The 14,480-nt window shown below is 37.6% G+C and overlaps 1 pseudogene; it reads left to right on the top strand.

The window, feature by feature from the left end:
• The window catches only part of LOC113052350 (integrin alpha-11-like), a 48,405-nt pseudogene that overhangs the window by 12,312 nt on the left and 21,613 nt on the right, over positions 1–14,480 (top strand).

Below are 14,480 nucleotides of genomic sequence, written 5' to 3'. Positions count from 1 at the left end.
ATCGACAAATACTAACAGACTATAATCTACACATACAGCCAAGAGATATTGTTTGAAAGACCAATTAAGTCAAATTTCACTATACAGATTTATTTTAAACAGCAGTATGCTGCAAATAGTTGAAAGGGAATTCTGTTCATGTGTATGTGATAGTGAGACAGAGCATTAGGGAGAGTGTGTTGTGTTTATGCTGGCATGACTCTAGGCAGTAGGAGAAGAAAATGGTTGTGCAGGAATTGGCTATAGACAGTAGCTTATCACCTTTATGCGGTAAGTCTTCCTTAGATCGTTTGAACAGTGCAAAGATTTTGGACACTCCAGGTTATTTACTTGTGCATGTGTGTACTGGTGCTTTCGTACAGTTTGACTTGGGAAATGGATTGATAAGCAAAGTCAGATCCTCAGAGGAGAATGTTTAGTTCAAGAAATTTATGGGGTCTAGCTGTTTTCACCTTGCTCACACCCCCAAAGCCTTTCAGTGCTGATAACACACAATACATTCACTCTGACAATTCAAACTCTTGATTCAACCCTCAGAGACAAAGAGACTTGTCTCTTGAGGGTTGAATCATAGTCACTTGCCCTCAAATGTTTTGAAATACTAGGACTGAGGGTCTGTGGGCCATTGCCTTGTGATGAAGGGGAAACACTTCCACTTCTGCATAATTTACTCTTCCAAAAAAAGGGAAAAAAAGCGCTTAATGAGTGAGCAATTCAATGCAAGGCAATGCAATGCAATAATATATCATATCATATCATATCATATCATATCATATCATACCATACCATATCATATATGTAACATATTATCATATTTTAATATAAAAAAATATATATTTATTTATTTTTACAGAAATCTTTCAACTGAAATTTAAGGCTTTATTTAGGCAAAAACCAAAACGGTCATTTAAATGTGGTTAAGTAATTGAATGAAACATTGAGTGAACATTGCCAAAATTATCCACAAATAATATTTTTATATTCAAAAACTAAGATCATCATATCACATGTTCTCAAATATCATATCTCAAAATCCAATCAACCAGCTGAAAGGGTGTTATATAAATAGAATTATCATTACATGAATGATAAAATTATGACTCCACTGCTAAAATGGTATGTTATGTATGTCAGTAAGGGTCCTATCACTGCAGCATGCAGTGGAAAGAGGTGTTTCAGAGGCACAGAAGGGGTTTAGTCATGTTGGAAAATGGGGGGAAAGGGCTGGCAACTCACCTGTGGTTATTGCTGTGGAAGGAAGTTTGTAGTCGTCATTCTCTCATATTTTTCTCTTTGAGTAGAAACATTATGCTAACATATGCATTTTATTTCAGGACAGTACGCCAGGATTGAGGAACAGAACATGTTCATTATACATGTTACAAAACACAGGGATTGCCCTGCATACTGTATATTGGGACAATCTCAAAAGTTGCTACCATGTAGCAGATACATAATTACAGGCTAGAAACCACTAAACAAGCATGTTGAATTTTATTTTAAATCAGAAATATATATATTTTTTTTTTACATTTACATATGTCACAGAGAGTGAGCTAAACACACTAACTTGCATCACATAGAGAAATTGAAACCCTTCAGCTCTGTGATGATGACAAAAGCAGATCAAACTTCATAAATAATTCATTGCAAAACTCATAGGGAGCATGTGGGAGTTTTGGGGCACAGAAAATGTTCATGGGTTTATTTTTTAACTATTCCATTTATCTTTTAGAGCTCTTTGCAGTATGAATAATATGCGTTTGTGACTGTTATTGAAAAGTGTGTGTTTTACATGTGTTTATATTTTTTTATGTTTTAAATTGAAATCCTTCCTCTATACACTATCACCACCCCAAAGTTTTTATTTTATTTTATTTTCTAAAGCCATTACTCCAGTCTTTAGTGTCACTTGATTCTTCAGAAATCATTCTTTGATTTGATTAAAAACAGTTGTGCTGCTTAATATTCTGTGGAAAACATGATACATTTTCAATGTTCTTTGATGAATATACTATTTGTAAATGTGAGAAGATAACATGGTTCTCAAACTTTTTGGAATGGGATTTTTTCCTGGGTGGCCTGGCCACTGACACTCGCACATCCACAGAACTGGCCTGATAGATCCCTCGGGATGGACATACAGACAAACATGGACACATATGCTCAGTCTGTTTACTTTTGAAGGGTTGCAGTTTGAAATCCTTGCTGAGTTTTGACTTTAGACTGGCCTGTGACCTATGAATTCCTCAAGCAGCAGGAGGGTTGAAGCGTTCTTCATCTCTATTCTCAAACTCGGCTGAAAGACTGCTCACAAGCTCTTTCACACTGGACTAGGAAAATTAACCTGTACATGAATGCCTTTGTTAACAAATCAGTAATGATTAGATGAAATCAATATGTTCATTAATAGTTTTATGGCTTTAAGGATGTGGGGTGAGAGTTGCTATAGTTAGAAGTGTTGCCTTTCATGGCAATGTCAGTCTGATGAGGTTTTTGTGATGTTTGTGTGACGTGACATTCAGCCAAGTATGGTGACCCATACTCAGAATTCGTGCTCTGCATTTAACCCATCCAAAGTGCACACACACAGCAGTGAACACATACCCAGAGCAGTGGGCAGCCTTTTATGCTGCGGCACCCGGGGAGCAGTTGGGGGTTCAGTGCCTTGCTCAAGGGCACCTAAGTCATGGTATTGCCAGCCCGAGATTCGAACCCACAACCCTAGGGTTAGGAGTCAAACTCTCTTACCACTAGGCCATGACTTCTTCTTTGACATGCCCTTTTAAATCAGTAACACACAGTTATTTATGAAGGAGCATTTGTGGTGGATCTTTCCTTTTCTCTCCCATCGTGTAATGAAACACCATATCAGTGGATTCACTGGCACTTCATAGACTTCAGCACCATCGTAGCATGAGTAAAGTCTTTTGTCACTCTCCAAATGTGAAAAACATTTGGCTATTAATGGCGATCCCTTTCCTCTTAGATTTTTCCAAAGGACTTGGGCCGCAAGTACAGCGTTTTGTGGGAGATTGAATATGTAATAGGCTGAGTATCAGCGAAGCTGTTTCATTCAGTGCTAGTAGCCTTTTGCAGCCCTATAGCAGAGAGAGAGTTAGAAAGACAGAACTTAGTCTGAGCCTGATTGTTTTAACAGTTCACTGTGTCATTACCCTGGAAGTTTGACTAGACCGTTAAATCACTGCAACAAAGGTCCTCGTTTTCATGCTTATCTCTCTATTTCTGTTTCATACTTCCTTCTTTCTTTTTTTATTTAGGAAAGCATGTCCTGAGCTGAACTCAAGTGTAAGGTATAGTGCCAAAGGCAGCTATAACACAAGTGATATACACAGTATTAATAGCAGTGAAAATATGACACAGTCTGTGGAAAAACTATTTCCAGAGACATTTGAAGATGTTTAGTTTAACTTTTCAACTTTTTGAGTTTTAATGTATAGGCTTATTTCATGCTCATTTTAGACCAGTGTCAAACTTAGAGGGGTTGTTTATCCAAATACCATTATATCACAGCAATATCAAATTTACATATGAACAGTGATAAACTGATTTAGTTTATTTGATTGTACTGACTGAAGTCAGGCTGAGCAGTAGGACATGTGCAGTTCTTCTTGTTCTACTTAATTTCTTAATTCCACTGTAAATAGCCTGTGGGTTTCCTATAATTATATTTTAACGGTAAGGGGTAAAATCCATTTGTTTGGGAAGCTGGATCCAGATTTAGTTGGAATGCTTCACTACTGAAGCTTTCCAAACAGAGAAATATTTTCTCGAGGGGCCCATGATGTTGACCCCTGGCCTATGGCAGAACACTCATGGAGGTCTGGATCTGCAATAAACTAGTGTCAGATATCACTCTCTGAATCGATCTGCCCCTGAGTGGGTATTGCTCCTGTTTAAAGCATTAACCTTTATCACCTGTCAGAAGCAGCTTTAGACGTGGTGATTATTGGCGTGTGTGAGATGGAGTGTTTCAAACTGTTTCCATTGTGGAAGGATGTAATGGTGCCTTTGTTATGTGAATCTTTCATGTATAATACAGAATAAAGAGGCATTTTCAAACTATGCCAAGGATCATCAAATACGATGAATATGATCTACTTCTTAAATTATAAAACCAGACTTATATTTCCATGTAGACCCGTTTCAAGTATGTATCAAGTGAGCTTTAATGTCATTCACTTTATGTGGAAAGAAATGTCATGCTTCACAGGACCATGGTGTTATATATTTAAACATATATAAACTTTAGCTAACCTATTAAAGAAGTAATCCAACTATAAAATGTAACTAAATGTATTTACACATGTACTGTAACAACACACAATGCAGTGGTATGTAAAGACAACAAACAGCACAAAAATGAAAAAAGTGCAAGATGAAATAAGGTAATGAGGACATAATAGACAGGCTGTAATTTACAGTATGTACATGCAAACACGTGTTTCCTTTGTATTTAATTATGGGTAAATATGCAATGTGTGAAAAATATGAATAGTATATATATATATATATAAACACACACACCAGACTTATATTTCAAAATCTTTTGTGTGTGTGTGTGTGCAGGGCCGTGCACAGACCTTTTGAGGGGCATGTGTTGAAACCGAAAAAGGGCACCGCCTCCATTTTTTTTATATCAATTATATATATATTCTCTTTTTTAGCTATTCTGTTTGGTTTTATAAGCTAATTTGTATTATTTGGTTAACATGATTATGAATGACATTGAGAAGAGGGGAAGGTGAGCAATGAGTCAAGTATTTTTGACAAACTTTTTTGAAATATAATTTAAGTAATTATGTCCAACACTACGGTACAACTCAATTCCAGATTATAAGAAACTATAGCCATACCGTTACTATAACATATCCAACATGTATCAGCCTATGCTCTGGACCAGGGATGTTGGTCTCTTGAAGGTCTCTTATTAACTACACTTTCCCTAAAATAAGTCAGAAATGAAAAAATAAATAAAAATAGTGTGAAAAGTACAGTTGCAGTGAAAAACATTTCTGAAGGATCACGTGACACTGAAGAGTACTGAACTGGAGTAATCATGCTGAAAATTCAGCTTTGATCAGAAAAATTAATTACATTTGAAAATATATTCAAATAGAAAACAGTTATTTAAAATTGTAAAAAATATTACACAATATTACTGTTTTTGCTGTATTTTGGATCAAATAAATGAAGCTTTGGAATGAATCATGAATTACATTCTGCATGATAAAATATAAAGATTTCACAGAGATCTTCTGTAATTTTTTTTTTTAGTTACTACATTACTGTAGTAAACCATGTTTTACTACATTTTATACATGTCAGGACGAGCGGAGAGTATACCATAACATGATTAGCCTAAATGTTAATAAATTAAGTGTATCAGCAATCATAAATCAAAGAAGAAAATTTCTTAGAAATATATGTTATCAAGGTGACTAGGTACGAAACAGCGCGGGGGCGCACCTGTTATGATTTTTCGATAGTAAAAACAAATTATATGGTGTTGTATTACTTATCAATATATAGTTTTTGACCAGTGAATGTGTGCAAATGTGAATTTTTTTTGCCCGTAATTAAAACGGCGACGGCGCCTGCCGCTGCAGCAGTCGATTCTGTTCCCCTCGGAATGTCTGTTTCCCCTCGGGTTGCCAGGTCCGTGTAATAAACCCAACCAAATGGTTAATCAAACATTTTCCCAAAGTAGCCTAAATTCCGCGGATTTGGCAACATTCCCGCATGCAAATACACCAAACACACCTGGATTTAAGGAATGCAAAAAAGGACAAATTTCTTGCTACACTGCAGCATAGTAAAATGATTCTCACACTCCCGTTTATGTTCTTTTTTATTATTATTCATCTTGTAGTTGTTCCGTTATTTTTGTCTTATATTTTTACATTTCAAGTTGAAAAACCTCTCGTCCTAAATTTATTTTCAAGTTTAAGATTTAGGACGGTATTTTGAACTATTTGACTTGCCGTACATCCAGTCATGCTTCTTGCGCACGCTAGTTCTGATCGTACGTATAGTAACTCGGCAACTACGCAACAATTGTAGTATGTTTGCGTTAAGGGGATCAGACATTCCGAGGGGAACATACATTCCGAGGGGAACAGAATCGACTGCTACTACACCGAAAATCTGACAGCGTATGACAAATCGACAGAACACCGGCATCACATTACATTTTCATCTACAGGTTACAAACTAGTTTTTGTAACGTTAGCTATATAGACGGAGCGCTCAGTTTTTCCTGTGGTAAAATGCATTTGGCCTAAATCGCATTTTATAAAAGATGAAATGCTACTATCTGCACAGGCTATTTAAGTGTTGGCTATGGCTATGACTAGATGGCAAAATGCTAGCTCTCTCTCTCTCTCTCTCTCTCTCTCAGGGGACGTCCCACATGTCTCAGTCAGTGAGTCAGTCAGACATCAAATAAATAAAATATGAGCCTTTATAGACGTAGTGTTTAGTAGTACTTATTCAAACAACAAGATATTTATTTACCCTTCGCAAAACTTTGTTCAGCTCCGCTGTTGTCTACTGTGCGGCTGGCAGGCTGCTGTGGAACTTCAGTTGATTCAATGAATATAGAGGGGGCGGAGTTATCAGCTTACTGACAGTTTGAGGATCGAATAAGATTTACACAAGCTCGTTTTAAGAACTTTCATTTGCTAAATATTTGTAAAACAGACAGACAGACGTAAAGGGTGAACAATAGCATTGATAAAAAAAATAAAAAAAACACTACCAGGGCACTTCGGAGTGTAAGGGCAAAAAGGGCATGTGCTCTGCACAGGTTGAGCCCTACCTGTGCACGTGCCTGTGTGTGTGTGTGTGTGTGTGTGTGTTTAATTGATGCTGCTCTCCAGAAAATGTAGCATTTTGCATGAGAGCAACTCTTTAAAAGGCAGACAAATAACTTGAGGATCATAAAATAGCTCTTTTGCAAAAAATGGACTTTTGTATCCCATGATTATTTATTAGATTAGCTTTACTGTCACTTTCTGACCCCAATGCAAAGATACTGCCTTATGCCTGCCAGTCTATTTAATGGTACCACCTCACCATAAACTAATTATGAGGTTCTGAATGACATTTAAGAGCCCATCCTGACCTGGCACAGGCATGTAAATGCGAAGTCAAGCTAGTTTTCTCTCTCCCTTGAGACCACTATCAGCATGAAAGAATTCTGCCTCTCTTGCATAAATAATTGAAAGAACACATCTTGCTGTGTTTAAGGATGTGTAGTATTCCAGTGATCTGACTAGTAAAATGATTCCTTTGCAGCTACTTAATGAAAGTAACGGCCTTCGCTTTTAAAAGCTTCATGGTTCCGAGAGCAATGAAAAGTGTGTACTGCTCCCTACAGTGCTACTGCTACTGCATCTGAGTGATGTGTGTGTCCCTGATTGCTCTCTAGAGGAGCAGCATTACATGTAAAGCATGCCAGCATTAATGGAGCAATGCGTTTAGTCAGTCAGGGTCATAGGGTACATATTTCAACACACACACAAACAGATATCAGTAGAGTCTCACATACCAAACCGCCCTGCGTGCTCCCATCGATACTTTACTTTACCTCAGACATCAACATTCAGTCTAAACCTGTTTAAACATTCCTTTGCCAGTAGATTCCACTCACCTGTCATCTCTCATTGATTCACTTAATTCCTCTAACCTCCTTTTAAACGTCCCTGTTTTCAGAGGGAGCTTAAATCAACAGTCTTCTGGCTGTATTATTTATAAGGAAGTGGATCACACACCTGCTTGTGTGTTTCTTCAGACGTTTTTGTTAGATGAATATTGTAGTGTGTCAAAAGTAATATTTATGTGTCAAAAGTAATATTTTAATGTTTGGATTGTGGATGTTTTTAGGTTACTGGTAGGAGCCCCACTGGAAACAAATGGACAGCATCAGACAGGGGACGTGTATAAATGTCCCTTAAGCAGAAGATCTGGAGGACCCAGCTGCACTAAACTTAATCTTGGTACTGCAGAGTTCATTTTCACACTTTTGTCTTATAAGTGTATACAGTACATATACAGTACAGACCAAAAGTTTGGACACACCTTCTCATTCAAAGAGTTTTCTTTATCTTCATGACTAATAAAACTGTAGATTCACACTGAAGGCATCAAAACTATGAATTAACACATGTGGAATTATATAATGGAATTACATACATAACAAAAAAGTGTGAAACAACTGAAAATATGTAATATTGTAGGTTCTTCAAAGTAGCCACCTTTTGCTTTGATTACTGCTTTGCACACTCTTGGCATTCTCTTGATGAGCTTCAAGAGGTAGTCACCTGAAATGGTCTTTCAACAGTCTTGAAGGAGTTCCCCGAGAGATGCTTAGCACTTGTTGGTCCTTTTGCCTTCTGTCTGCGGTCCAGCTCACCCCTAAACCATCTCGATTGGGTTCAGGTCCGGTGACTGTGGAGGCCGGTCATCTGGCGCAGCACCCCATCACTCTTCTTCTTGGTCAAATAGCTCTTGATGCCTTCAGCGTGACAATTTTATAGTCATCAAAATAAAGAAAACTCTTTGAATGAGAAGGTGTGTCCAAACTTTTGGTCTGTACTGTAGATGCACACACATAAAGAGATACACATTGCACATTAAATTCAGGAATGTCTAGACAGGATCAACATTTATGTAACGTAAATTATTTTTTATGGTTAGAGGAAGTCTTTGTGTAAAGTAAATGTGCCACATATGGTCTGTGGTCAGATTTTTTAGCACACATTTGCAACATTTGTTAATTTTTTTCTTAAGGAAGGATATCACTGACAAATGTCTCTGAACGAAAGGATAAAATGAGACTTGGAATGACTCTTTCGTCCAACCCTAATGACAACAGCTTTGTGGTAAGCTTTGGATATCTGGTTATAATACATATTCAGTGTTGTCTGGCATTTAATCAGACTGCAACACTAATATAGTTAAGTGTTCATCCTTTCCCTATGAAACGCTATGGAATTATAATTATTTAGAATGAGCCCATGATCTTTATGTCAGTCAATGTATTTATTAATGGTGCACTTAATAGCCTTTGTGATAATTCACAGGCTTGTGGTCCCCTTTGGTCGTACGAATGTGGCAGCTCATACTACAGTACTGGAATTTGCTCCAGAGTCAATGCCAGCTTTAAATTTTCCCGTTCTATCGCTCCTGCCTTCCAAAGTAAGCACAATATTCCTGCACCTTCCATTTAACTAGGGTAATTTTTGCAGTGAAATTTTGGTGATATGTTTCTACTTTCTGCCTTAACCATGGAGTTTATTTTTATGCTGAATTTGGCCATGACTGTTTCTAGATCTGACATAGGCAATATATTTGTGAAATTAATGTTCTTCTTAAAAAGAAAATGATCTTGACTGCTTATAAAGAGCTGAGTTGTTTAATCTTTTTTCTTCTTCTTTTTGATGAAAGAATCACTAAAGTTTGCTTTTGCTTTTGCTGATGCCAAAGACATCAAAAACATCTAATTTCCCTTTTAGGGTGTGAGACGTACATGGACATAGTGATAGTCCTGGATGGATCAAATTCAATCTACCCCTGGAACGAGGTTCAAGACTTCCTTATCAACATCCTGCGGAAATTCTATGTTGGACCTGGACAGATTCAGGTGTTTTAGACTTTTTGAACAATGGCAACGTGAAATATCAAATGTGTCTTTATATCAAATGTGTGGATCATGTGCTTGTCAGGTTGGAGTACTGCAATATGGAGAAAAGGTGGTGTCTGAGTTTCAGCTGAATGACTTCCGCTCTGTGGAGGATGTGGTCAAAGCAGCCCGTAAGATAGGCCAGCGAGGAGGAGAAGAGACCAACACTGCGCTGGGAATCAGTGTTGCACGGTACTACACATATGTGAAAAAAAATTCTAAATGCTATTTAATTACAGTTCCAATCTACAGTTTCATGTTCCAAGTTTTTAAGTAGTCTTTTATGTTCAACATGGCTGCATTTATTTGATCAAATTCTGTTTAAATTATGAAATATTATTACAGTTTATAATAATTGTTTTATTTTAATATATAAAAAGGATATAAAATGTATATAAAAAAAAAATATATATATATATATATATATATTAGTGCTGTCAAAATTAGCGCGTTAACGCATTCGATTAATTTGAAATATTTAACGCGTTAAAAAAAAATAACGCAATTAACGCGGTTGCAGTTTTTTTTATTTCCAGTTGTGGCCTATGTGTGTTCAACGTGCAAAGAAATATGGATAAGACCAAGGAAGGACTTTTAGACGGAAAGTTTCAGTATAAATCTCTGCCGGATTACTCTTCAGTCTGCCACAAGAAACATTACTCTTCATTTAGTCTGCCACAAGAAACAGCAACATTAAAATCATGAACTCAAATGTCATTGTTTAAAAAAAACAAAAACAATGACTGTAACAGTGCGTAAATCAGACCTTTCTGTAACGCTAACGTTAATAAGCTTAAACGAAAATAAAGAAATAATTGTGTAGCGGAGTATTTTTTGTACACAGTGCCGCGAACTGTCAATCACTCCTGTACGCGTGCATCACTGTCCTCCTCGCAGCTGCAGCAACTTGCGCTCTCTCTCTTCATCAAGCTTTAAAACAAAAAGGGGACAAAAAGATCATATTGTCTTTGTGCATAGGCTATAGATTAATTAGATAAATGAATATCTAAATTTGTGCCTTGCCGTCTACGGTATTTTTTTAGAACTTAGAAAAAAGATGCTGCAGCCAATGAGCAGCCAGCGGGGGCTGCAGGACGACTTTAGTATAACTCACAACGAGTTTCACACACCTTCTCCGGCCACGTTGAGTTGTTGACACTTAACAGTGGGAAAAGCGACACATGCGCTATTCACTTGTATAACTTAAGGGTGAATGGGTAATGTAGTTTCTGCTCTGAGTGGGATGAATTAGGAAGCTTGCATTGTGAAGGGCGCTCTGAAAATCGGCAAAAAGATTAAAACCTCTATTAAAACAGATGTCCAAATGAGCGTACCGGTACGCTACAAGCACGTTCTGGGCGCACGGAGAGGTGGCTGTACGCTCAAGAGCTATATTTGGAAGTGGCGGTACTGAGTACCGGTGCGTACTGGCCCACTTAAAGCACTGGCAATGACTATACTTTGGAATTTTTTTGCAGTCCACTTAGAATTCAACATGGAAATCATTTTAGTTTTTTATTGGCATTGATTGTTTTGAAATTCAAATGCTACTTACATGCCTGTGTTTTTATTTCTGTAATAAATATGGCTTTCAAGCCAACAGTTAATTTGGAGGATATTGATGGTTTATTGCAGGTATGTTGTTTACATGAGAAAATCTGTGTTACAAGTTAAACAAAAATTCCAATAAACAATCATATTTTGAATTTAAATAGTTTCTTTGTCTTGAGTTTACATTAATTATTTACATTTTACATTTACATATCCAAAAAGTTTCAGTCTTTTATTTGCGATTAATCGCGATTAATCGCGATTAATTTTAAAAAATTGTGCGATTAATTAGTTAATTTTTTTTAATCGATTGACAGCACTAATATATATATATATTTTAAAATATAAAAAGGAAAAAAGTATAAGTTTCTGCACTCATTAATCCAGTCTTCGGTTACATTATAAATATCTTCCGTCACTTTTGATCAATTTACTAAGTCCTTATTAATTTATTAAAAAAAAAAAAAAATCTTTACTGACCCCAAACTTTTGAACAATAATGTGCATTTTACATATTTGCATATCAACAGAGCCACAAAAATGACACTGAAAGAGCATAAATGATCTATGGATATTCACAGATCAGAGGCCTTTAAACAGGGAGGTAGAAAAGGAGCAAAGAAAGTCATGATCGTCATCACAGATGGAGAATCACATGACAGCGCTGACCTGCAGCAGGTCATTGAGGACAGCGAGAAGGATGGCATCATACGATATGCCATTGCTGTAAGTATTGCCTTCCTTCAGTTTGCCTTCCTCCTTCTTGCTGTGGCATTGTTCAGGTGCCCATTCTCATGCTGAAATTATGGGGCAACCCATTTTAAAATCAGGATTGGACCAACCATTAATGTCACATTCAGCTGCTGACACCAGTGAAGAAGGCCTAATGTTTTCAACACCACTTATGGAGGCTTGGATTATAATGTGGGCTTGGGCACTCAAGTGAAATACGTCACGTTCAGGCTGATTGTTTCTTGGGGTCTTTCCTCACAACAGGTACTGGGCTACTATAACCGCAGAGGCATCAACCCTGAAGCTTTCCTCAATGAGATCAAATACATCGCTAGTGACCCTGATGATAAGCATTTCTTTAACGTGACAGATGAAGCAGCTTTGAAGGACATTGTGGATGCTCTAGGAGAGAGGATCTTCAGTTTAGAGGGTTGGTGACTTTACCACTCCAGCACCACACACAGAATTGCATCATATCCATAACACAGCCCAAAACCTCAGCCTGTGAAACATATACATCTCTGCACAGCACTGCACTCTAAATCTCATTGGACCAAATCTTAAAATGTATACCACATCTCTTTGATGAACTCGCTCTTTAAGAATGCTGAAATCTGCACTGCTCGGTTGGAGGAAATAGCGGATTCGTTTGCTCTTCTGTGTGCTCATTTTGTCTCTGTTTGCAGGGACTAGCAAGAATGGGACAGCATTTGGTCTCCAGATGTCTCAAGCTGGCTTCTCCACACACATAGTGGAGGTGAGTCTGGGTGTCCATCAGTCTGTAAATTCTCGGTTGACTCTATTCCTCAAATTCACAGCCCTTTTTCCATATTAGCTGAAAGAAAAAACCTAGACAGGCTGACCGAGATCAGATTGAGTGAACCAAAAGTCAGACATTCAGTCAATTTTTAGGGTTGTTTTCATTCATCTAAAATCTTATCTTTCTGTCTTTCTTTCTGTCTTTCTTAAACATTCTTTATTTATTTTCCTCTCTTTCTGTAGGTCATCTCTATATGTCGCTGTCAGTTATATGATACACCAAAAATATTACACCTTTACAATGGTGAGCAGATAAGATTTCTCCCTGATAATTCAAACAAGCCTTTTTCTGATTCTCTGTCAAAAGAAATGAATATAAAGCCCAGGTTTTCCCAGGTTTTTTCGATTCTTGTGGTGAGAAGTATGGAGGAGCTGCACCTCAGGGGATGTGTCCTTTTTTTTCTTTTCTTCTAAAACCAGAGCTGATATCAGAGCTAGTTTGTCCTCCAGCACAGACTCAGTATCTGACATACTGTACCCCATACTGTACTTGCTGTTCAGGCAGGCTGTCTGCCATTCTCCATCCAAAAACTGTACCTGCTGGGTCTGTATCCATCCAAGACCTGCTCCCAACTGTAAAGCTAATCATCTCTGTCCAGGTTGAACAATTTCCTGATGCAACTCCTCAGATTTGTTTAACTCCATACCCTGAAGGCAAGCACAAACTGCTGGTAAAGTTATTAATATCTAGTTTTTATGTATGTATGTGTGGAAGAAACAGATAGGAAAACTCCAGTTGGACATTAAGATGACTGGAAATCCAATCCATCAGGTATCTGGAGGCTTGGAACAGCATCTGCAACAAAAGCAACTTAAGTGTTGAGAGGAGGGATAAGTTGTTGGAAAGAATGTTTGCTCTCTAGGAAAAAACTCACACCTCTAAATCCAGATGGTACTCTCTGAAAGTGGGATATGTGTAGCTTCAAATACAGCTTACATACATGCTCCAGAATGGTTTTTATTTGCTTTATTTGTGGATTGTTTTAAATTATAACTAGTGAACATCATTTTTTTATGATATGCAGTATCAATATAAAGTGAATGTCTAGACATAAATAACAGTGAATTCAGCAATTTGTTTGAATGTAAAATGTAAAAGGGTAAAGCAGGTGTGTCCAAAATTGGTCATGAAGAGTTTAGCTCCAACTTGCCTCAACACACCTGCCTGGAAGTTTCTAGTTACGCCTAGTAAGACCTTGATTAGCTGGATGTGTTTAATTGAGGTTGGAGCTAAACTGCAGGACGGTGGCCCTCCAGGAGCAGGATTGGACACCCCTCAGTTAAAGCAATGCAGTCCTGGTGGCATCAGGTTTAGAGCCAGTCCTGCTTTGTGATACCATGCTGGCCTTTTAGCTTATCTTCTGCATGTGACTGTGGAGCTGGTTCTGTAGAAAGAAAAAGTGATGATGGCAGCAGTGATGAGGCGCAGTGGGCACCAGGTGCACAACATCATGCACACAGCCAGCACTGTTCCATTTACTTGTGACTCCTCCGCGGCAGAGCCAGAGCAGAAGTTCTTGAAAGGTCAATATATAAAGACACACAAAACAGAAGGCTTTCTGGAAAACTCTTGTGGTTTCATCCACTGTGCATTTTTCTCTCTGATTAAAAACCAAAAAGTCATAATTATCATCTCTTTGTTTATGTTCTGAAGTATTGACTGCACCAGAGC

This window comes from Carassius auratus, chromosome 32 (assembly GCF_003368295.1).
Source record: "Carassius auratus strain Wakin chromosome 32, ASM336829v1, whole genome shotgun sequence".
Classification (NCBI taxonomy): domain Eukaryota; kingdom Metazoa; phylum Chordata; class Actinopteri; order Cypriniformes; family Cyprinidae; genus Carassius; species Carassius auratus.
The sequence above is the reverse complement of the archived record's forward strand: the minus strand, read 5'-3'. Positions and strand labels throughout refer to the sequence as shown.